Below are 9,207 nucleotides of genomic sequence, written 5' to 3' on the forward strand. Positions count from 1 at the left end.
TAAATGATTCCACACGATGGCGGTCAAACACTCTCTTCAGAAGAGTTCGATTCCTCCAGAAAGCTAGAGGGCGCCCTTTCCAAACACAAACCAACCAGATATGATTTTATGTTATTACATGTGCGAATGCTATTTCCACTTTCTTTTACTGCTATTGTTGTTGTTTTTGTTAATGAAGGCAGAATTACACCGATGCATTTAAAATTGAAATGCAGACATTTTAATGTTTTGTTTGTCTATTTATTTCTTTTGATTATATTTTTTAGAGTTTACCCACTAGCTGCATTTATACATTTTGAAAACTATATATAGTAAATATATTTGAATTAATGATGTGGGCATTACTGTTCAGTCTGACACCAGATGTTTTAGCCTAGGCAGAACTTATGTAATTTTTAAACATATCTCTTTATACCTTCAATACCACGACTTAGGTGCCCTTGAGCAAGGCATTGAACCCCCAACTGTTCCCCGGGCGCCGTAGCATAAATGGCTGCCCACTGCTCTGGGTGTGTGTTCATAGTGTGAGTGTGTTCACTGCTCTGTGTGTGCGCACTTCGGATGGGTTAAATGCAGAGCACAAATTCTGAGTATGGGTCACCATACTTGGCTGAATGTCATTTTCACTTATTACTAACCATTTTGAGTAATTCTGAGACGTGTGTAGTCAGAGGTACATCCTAGATCCTGTGTCAATCATACTGGAAATTCTGTATAGGCCTCAATCAGAAACTGCATGGAACGTTCTTATGCATGTCATCTGTTTAATTTCTTCCCAGAGCTATAATCAATCTATATCCATCTGGCACACTTGTCATATCATGTCATAAACTGCATTTTACACTATGGCGAATATATATTTAATACATATTCAGCTCTACTTTTTTTAAACCACCTTAATGTGCTGTAACATAATTACAACTCTGGCCTTCTCACTGACAAGTGAGGACAAAGCTGAGAGTGCAACTGGGCAGAAGCATTCAAATCTGGCACATACGAAGGCCGTAATTTAATGGATGATGACAACTGATTGTGCAAGGCTTCTCAAAACGACAAGTAGAGGATGTTTTAATGAGGCATGATTACAGGATTCTGTTTTCTTCCCTCTCCCTGTTTTAAACATGTCCGTCGGAGAGCCTTGGCCCCCTGGCAAACGTTACATAGTATATTTATCACCTTTGAAAAAGCTGTAGCGAGCGTGGTGATATTCCAAAAGCCTAAATATGGAACGCAGGTCAGTTTTTTCTTCTCCAGTTTCAAGCAGTTTTAAGGTCCACAGAGGAGCTTGGAAACACCATAAGCAAGGCCATGAGTGCAAAGCATCAAAGACTGGTAAAATGTGACATAGTTCAAAATGGCCCACTCTTCTTTTGCAGGATGAAAGTAATTGCTTCAAAGGTGTTTGTATGGAGGGGCTAAGCTGACTTCTGGAGGGAATGTCACCATGGCAACAAGCCCAAGACGACATTTAGAATCAGCGATAAAACATTAAGCAAAGAATACAGCAAATACAATTACCAAGATAACATTTGTTACACTGGGGGCCAAAGGCAGGATTCGGATCTTTTCCGCAGTTAAAAGCATGGATGCAGGATGCAGAGCTTGCGTTTTTGCTTAACAGTCTTTCAAAGCGTCTCACTTTCATCAGAGCCCCGCTCCGATTCTGTGAACGGCTTGCTGGGAGCCAAGTTGATTTTCTGCCTTTGACTTTTAGAGGACCTTGAGAAGGCTGCAGTCGCACTTTAGCAATGGGTTCCCTCCTGAGGCTAGTCTCAATCAGGCAACGCTCTGCGCAGTCCCTAGGAACAGCTCTGTGAATTGCTGTTCACCCTGAAGGACCGCGGCTGAGGAAATCACACTAACCAAAGACAAAAGACACGGGATACTATTTACACTATACACTCGCATGCAACATTCCCAGAGGGTCCTTACCTGTGTATTTTACCGTTAGTATAAAAACCTTTGTATGTTTTTGTGTGTGTTAGAAGATCTGTTGGGTATAAAACACGTTTATAAGACCCTTTAATAATTGTAATGCAGCACGACAAAAAAAAAAAGACAAACGTGGCAGGAATGTAATGAGACTGACATCATGAGGTCTATTATATCTTAATGGCCAATGCTGTCAGCGACAACAATGAAAGATGGATGATTGGACTGTGACATCTAGTGGCAAACGGCTGATTGATGGCCTGTCAGATTGGAGATTTCTCATACACAGTTCATGTATGTCTGCCATCAGTCTTTTACAGGCATTATTGATTAACACACACCAGACAATTAAAACTATCATTCACCAGCATGTGTAATTAAAGCAGTCGATGGTCACATTTTTATATTCAGCACTATGTTATCGATAATCACATTGATATATTAATTGCTGATAACCTGTGTAGTGCTTAAGGCACTTTTGTGTGCAAATGAGACAGCTGTTTCCCATAGATCCCATAGACTTAAATAATTGTGCTTTACAGCAAAAGCTGATCTTCACAAACTGAATTGGGCCTGAAAGGTCCCATGGGAGACATGTTTCAAGATAAGTTGCAAAAGATCATTTCTGCTGTGTACTTCCTATGACATTCAGTACTTCCGAGTGAAACATCATTAAAAAAAAAAAATTGGATTAGGACTTGGTTCTGATATTCAGTTGAGATCTGAATAAAAGCTTGCAGTCAATTAAGTTGGGTTCACTTTTTAAAAAATCAGAAATTTCACAATTTCTTAATATTCTGACATTGATGGAATGTGCATATTTTGAGGTCGTTTGGAAAAAAACAGCTGCCCATTTATTTTTTAATATAAACAATGAATTATGATTTTACTTTTTTTCTTTTTTACCCATACAGAATTAAACCACTCATTTGTTTTCAAAAACATCATTATGTAAACCCAGATTAATTAGACCTATCTTGGATGTAGCCAATTTCATTATATTATTCACAACATTTTTCATTAATTTTCTTTAATTCAGCTCCCTAATCTAATACTTTAGACTTGTACATACAGTTAATTTATATACAAATTATAAGTGGCGATATTCCAAAAGCTAAATATGGAACACACACAGGTCAGTTTTTCGGTAGCACTTTATTTTACAGTCCTGTTCCCCATGTACTTACTATGTACTTATTATAGTAATTACAATAACTATGTAATAACTAGGTACTAACCTAGTTAGGTGTGGTGGATTGTAGACTAGGAAGTAAACGCCCACTGCTATGATTGGATAACAATTGTGTATCACAGATGGACTCTGCTGTGATTTAAGTTAAAAACACTTAAATACAGTACATATCAAATAATCTAAAATAACAGTGAACAAAAGACCAAGTTCTTACTCAGGCAGTCTGAAACGTCATTAAAAATTAAGTTTAGTGTTTATTGGTTTCTGTGTAGACCTGCGTTTGCCGATCTTGTCATTTACCTACTACATGTGCGAATCGGTGGGCGGGGCTAAACAGGCAGCGATGTAGAGGCAGGCGTTGATCATCTTCTGCAGATGTGGTGTTTAGCCACACTATTATGTAATAGATAGTCTTATAGATTTTTATCAGATTGGCTTCATTATAAGCTGTTTTAGACTAACAAGAAAGTTTTGAGTTCTGAAACTTACAGGATGTTTATATAGTAAAATGACTATCAAAAGATAAATGTAATTTTGATTTCTAAGTTCATGACCTCATTTAAAAGTAACGCATGAAGAACGTGTGTACACGATATGTACAAGCTGGACAGTGTTGTATTTTACATGCTACTATTATGTGATTAATAAAATACTTCACAGTACATAACGTATGGCCTTGATGCTTGTGATAATCTCAAATGGCTCTGCTTCATAAGTGGATACAATATACAATACCAAGGACAAGGATGTAAAACCTGTGCAGATTGGAAATGGAGGAAATTCTTTCTCGGTTGGTTTGAAATGGTAAAGCATGTTAATTTCCTCTTGTGAATAATACTTTTTTTTTTTTTTTTTTTTTAGAAAAAGAAAACTAAAAGGCTTGGCTCCCAAGGGGACGTTCTTTCTCAAGATGTTATTTTTGTTCAAATCTCAAATGCTTGCAGTTAAAGTTTATGAGGGATTGAAAATGGATAATTAGCATTTAAATGATCTAACACTAGATTTTTTTCTCTGCCGCGGCTGTCACTGCAACCTTCTGTGATGCGCTTTCATCAGATAGCACTTATGTTCGTCTGGCTGGGGAGCTGGCGGGGTCTGTGACAGAGTTAAGTCTTCTGGTGTGGAGGCTGCCAAGGGGTCATTTCTTATGGACTCTCAAGTTCATGAGAATAAGCTTGATAAGAAACAACCAACTGTTCAAACAATGAGATCACATAGGAGGTTAAAACCAATTCTTTGCCTGGGGAACCAGAGCAGAGGCGTATCATTTCAGCAGGGTCACTGCAGGCGGTCTATGACTGTGGACATTCCCAGCTAACAAAGCACGTGAAGTGTGAAAATCCACTGGTTTGCCTGTTTAATTATTCAGGGAACTCATTAAGAAGAGTGGCCTGCTTTTAATATAGGTTAATTAAAATTTTTATTTCCTAGTCTTTGATAAGGCTGATGTAGTCATGCAAAGACAATAACACACGCTCACACAAGATAGATAAACACGAACGGCTGGATGGAGAGTATAGGACCGTGGAGGATTAGTCTGCGGCCAGAGTCTCTCTCTCTCTCTCTCTCTCTTTACCTACTGAAGTAATCTCCTCCATCTTCTCTTCTGCTGGGCTCTGTACCTCACTGATTAACACAATGTCTAAGTGATTGACTGCAGTCATTATTTAAACGGACGTTACCTCACCGGGGAGGTTCAGATTTCTCTCAATCAGCAACTTCTTCACACAATCAGCGACTGTTTCACACCTGGAACACCAATGTGATGAAAGTACCGATCCACGCCAATTATTTCTGCTAATCTGCTTCAGTAAGTGAGGACGATGCGGAATACACAACAGAGCAGTGTTTTTAAGGTATTGCTCATCTATAAATGAAAACGCTGTCATCATTTAGACCTACTTCTTTTTATTCTTCCCGGGAAACACAAAAGGAGACATTTTGCTGAATGTTCAAGATGCTCTTTTCCATAATGAAAGCCGACAATGTTTAGATCCTTTCAAGCAACACGAACAAACATGCGCTGTATATAATCCATATTAAAAGGCTATATTCTAAACATGGACTCAAATTTACTGTTGCTCAGTAAAACTTTGTGGGTGAATTTCAAAAGAATCCACCATGCTGAACAACAGAAAACTGCTTGGTTTGATTTTGATTGCTACACTATTGACAGTAGACATTAGATCTTTTTGCCCTCAAAATTAGCTGAAATTTCACTAATGTAACCTCACACCTCAACGGAATATCCATTGCAGAACTCTGCTCTGTATCTCTCAAATTGCTACAATATTTCCACTTTTGGGTGTGCTTGCAGCAAGCAAACATGGGCGACATAATCATCATGCGATTGGAAGAATGCCAGCTTTGTGTCCAGATCCCCTAGGTAAAGATACAGCCTCAATTTAATACACTTTTGTAAACACAGCCAATTTATTTGAGTGAAAGCATCCTGACTTTATTAAAAGTAAGTTTAAGCAATGTTCAAACCGCCAGACACACAGCGACAGTGCAACATAATCCCATTCATTTTCAATGGAGAGCTGTCGACTTCCGGCGACACGAGCGAAAGTGACCGTTGGCGAAGGAATGTGGGCGTGTCAAACGATGCAAGTCAAGCGACAAAAGTTCAGAATCCTTCAACTTTATGCAAATAAGCAGCGAATTTCGTAAGTGACAACTAATGGCGAAAAAGTTGCTGGAGGTGTGAACTGGGCTTAAGGATGAAACATGATAATATGTAAACTATATGATTCCGGGACTAAATCAAACAGACATTTAAACACTAATGGCAGATGTCATTAAATGTATCTCTCCTACCCTGCGGTTATTGCATGATATTTGCATAAAGTTGAGCATTTGGCAACTTTTTTTATGCTCTCACTGTTCGCTGTTAATCCTTAGTCATGGTAGCGCCATATTTAGTTTTTGACAGGAATGAAAATAAGGCCTCCAATCACTGAAAACACCACCCACCAACAGAAAGTCTTATATCAACACCGCAGCTCTCTTCTTCTATTCCCTGAAACAAATGTCCGAATGAAATGGCCCATTTCCTCTGTCCAGATTACTCCTGACAAAACAAACACACTGACACAAACACATGCAAACGAATACATAATGACCTGTTTGTGAGGTGGCAAAGAGTAAAATCAATGAGATGAGACATGTAGGACCTGGAAGATAAAACAACAAATTGACTTGGAGAAACACATTAATCTCATGTTCAGTGAAAGCAAACAGAAGCCCATCGCCCTTGTTTATTTCCTTGGAGTGTGTTAGCAGTGGGTAACAGACTGCACAAATGCAATAAGAGCTAGTATTCTTCCATCAAAAAGGAAAGAATTATCTAATCATACTGACGAAAATAAATCATCCATACGGCACCAAAGCTGGACGATTCCCAACAGGTGATGTAATATGCCGAGGCAAAGCAGCCTTAATGCTTTTGTCCTTATAACTGATTGAAATCTATACAGTATTAGCACGTATACGCCTTGTATGAGATGTTCTAGAGGGTCTAGAGGAAAAACAACTCCCCTGGTAATATTTTAGCAGATATTTCCCATCAGCAGGTCGCCAGGCAACTGTGTCCTCGTGATTCAGGTCCATGGTGAGAATAGCACAATGAGGCAATGATCACAGCTCTATGTTTCCAAGCTGGATCTTACACTGAGACAAACTAAATCCCCGTGTATAAGAAATACGAAAAAGAGAGCTCATTCACGCAGATAAAAACCCATTATATCACTGAAAAAACTAATGTACTAGAGCCGGAGTCAACTACGTTTGTGTAATGAACACTCAGAGAAGCTTTAAGAGAAAGCATTCTTAACACATTTCTGAAAAGCCCAAGCACACGAATGTGAGACATACTATGTGACTAAAAAAAGAGACAGGCAATGTGATGATTTTCCCGAGAGCTCAAAGCCTCTCTGGAATCAACAAAACTGTATGAACAGTATGAAGGGTGGTGGCTGTTCAACATTTCAGGCTTACAGCTGCAAACGGGCAGACTGGCTTAGGGCTGCACGTCACACTGGCTTTTTATAGAACGTGCACCACATTTCAGGACTGATACATTTTAGATTATGTTGCATCAATTATGTACGTGCTCTATTCTAGACATGGTTCCTCCATGCTGCTGTCAAAATTTAATTAGGGGAGACAAATCAAAGGGGTTATTTGAGGCTAGGTTTTAACATTTATGAAAAATGTTATTGTAAACAACAGATAGTACATGAGAAAAAGAAAAACAGTATCTGTATTTAAAATGCGTTAAAGAACACACACGCTTGTTTCTGTGAATTGTGGGGACTTTTAGACTTCAATTACTTTTAGACTCACCAAACAATATTTTCTATGCCTTAACCCAACCATTACCCTAAACCTACCCCTTACAGAAAACCTGTTTGCATTGTTACACTTTCAGATAAACCTAATCTATTGTTTATATATATATATATATATATATATATATATATATATATATATATATATATATATTTATATATATATATTTCCCCTAGTGGGAACTGCAGGCCGGTCCCCACAATTTCAGGTTTTACTCTCCTTGTGGGGACATTTGGTCCCCACCGTGTAGCATAAACAAGAATGTTGTTTAATACACATTTTTCATTCATAAAGTTTACATTCATTCACTTCACACATTTATTTTTGCGTGACTTTAGGAGCTTTGTGTAAAATATAGTGCTGATCCCCTGGCTCACCGGTTAACTAGCAAACACCAGACTGTCCTGCAGCCTCAGCTGAATATTCGGGCAGAATTATTGGTTATCCGTTATTCGTTTTTGAGGCCATAATCCGTGCCTTTCCCAATAACGTATTCGGCTTCGGGCACACCCCTAATATATATATATATATATATATATATATATATTTGAATACATGCACGCATACATATACAAGCGCATCTCAAGAAATTAGAATGTTGTGGAAAATTTAATTTATTTCAGTAATTAAAATTTTACACTTCCTGGTTTTTATTGAATTGTTGGCCTTCTGGAAAGCATGCTTACTGTACATGTACTCAGTACTTGGTAGGGGCTCCATTTGCTTTAATAACTGCCTCAATTTGGCGTGGCATGAGGTGATCAGTTTGTGGAACCGCTGAGGTGGTATGGAAGTTTCTTTGACAGTGGCCTTTAGTACATCTGCATTTTTGGTCTTTTTGTTTCTCATTTTCCTCTTGACAGTACCCCACATATTCTCAATGGGTTTCAGGTCTAGTGAGTTTGCTGGCCAGTCAAGCACACAAACAACATGGATGGTAATTTAACCAACTTTTGGTGCTTTTGCCAGTGTGGGCAGGTGCCAAGTCCTGCTGGAAAATGAAATCTGCATCTTCAAAAGCTGGTCAGCAGAAAAAGCATGATGTGCTACAAAATTTCTTGGTGAACAGGTGCAGTGACTTTGCTTTTCAAAAAACCACAATGGACCAACACCAGCAGATGAAATAGGACCTCAAATCATCACAGACTGCTGTGGCAACTTAACACTGGACTTCAATCAACTTGGGTTATGAGCTTCTCCACCTTTCTTTCAGACTCTATGACCTTGGTTACTAAATGAAATACAAAACTTGCTCTCATCTGAAAAGAGGACTTTGGACCACTGGGCAACAGTCCAGTTCTTCTTCTCCTTAGCCCAGGTAAGGCCTCTGACGTTGTCTGTGGAGAAATAAGACAACTGTAGCCAAATTCCTTTACACTTCTGTGTGTTGTGGCTCTTGATGCCTTGACCCCAGCCTCAGTCCCTTTGTTGTGAAGTTCACTCAATTTCTTGAATTGATTTTGCTTGACAATAAGGCTGCGGTTCTCTCGGTTGGTTGTGCATCTTTTTCTTCCACTCAACTTGGATACAGCACTCTGTGAACAGCCAGCTTCTTTGGCAATGAATGTTTGTGGCTTACCCTCCTTGTGAAGTGTGTCAATGATTGTCTTGTGGACAACTGTCTGATCAGCAGTCTTTCCCATGATTGTGTAGCCTAGTAAACCAAACTGAGAGACCATTCAGAAGTCTCAGGAAACCTTTGCAGGTGTTTTGAGTTAATTAACTGATTG

The sequence above is a fragment of the Carassius auratus genome, chromosome 12 (genome assembly GCF_003368295.1).
Source record: "Carassius auratus strain Wakin chromosome 12, ASM336829v1, whole genome shotgun sequence".
Taxonomy (NCBI): domain Eukaryota; kingdom Metazoa; phylum Chordata; class Actinopteri; order Cypriniformes; family Cyprinidae; genus Carassius; species Carassius auratus.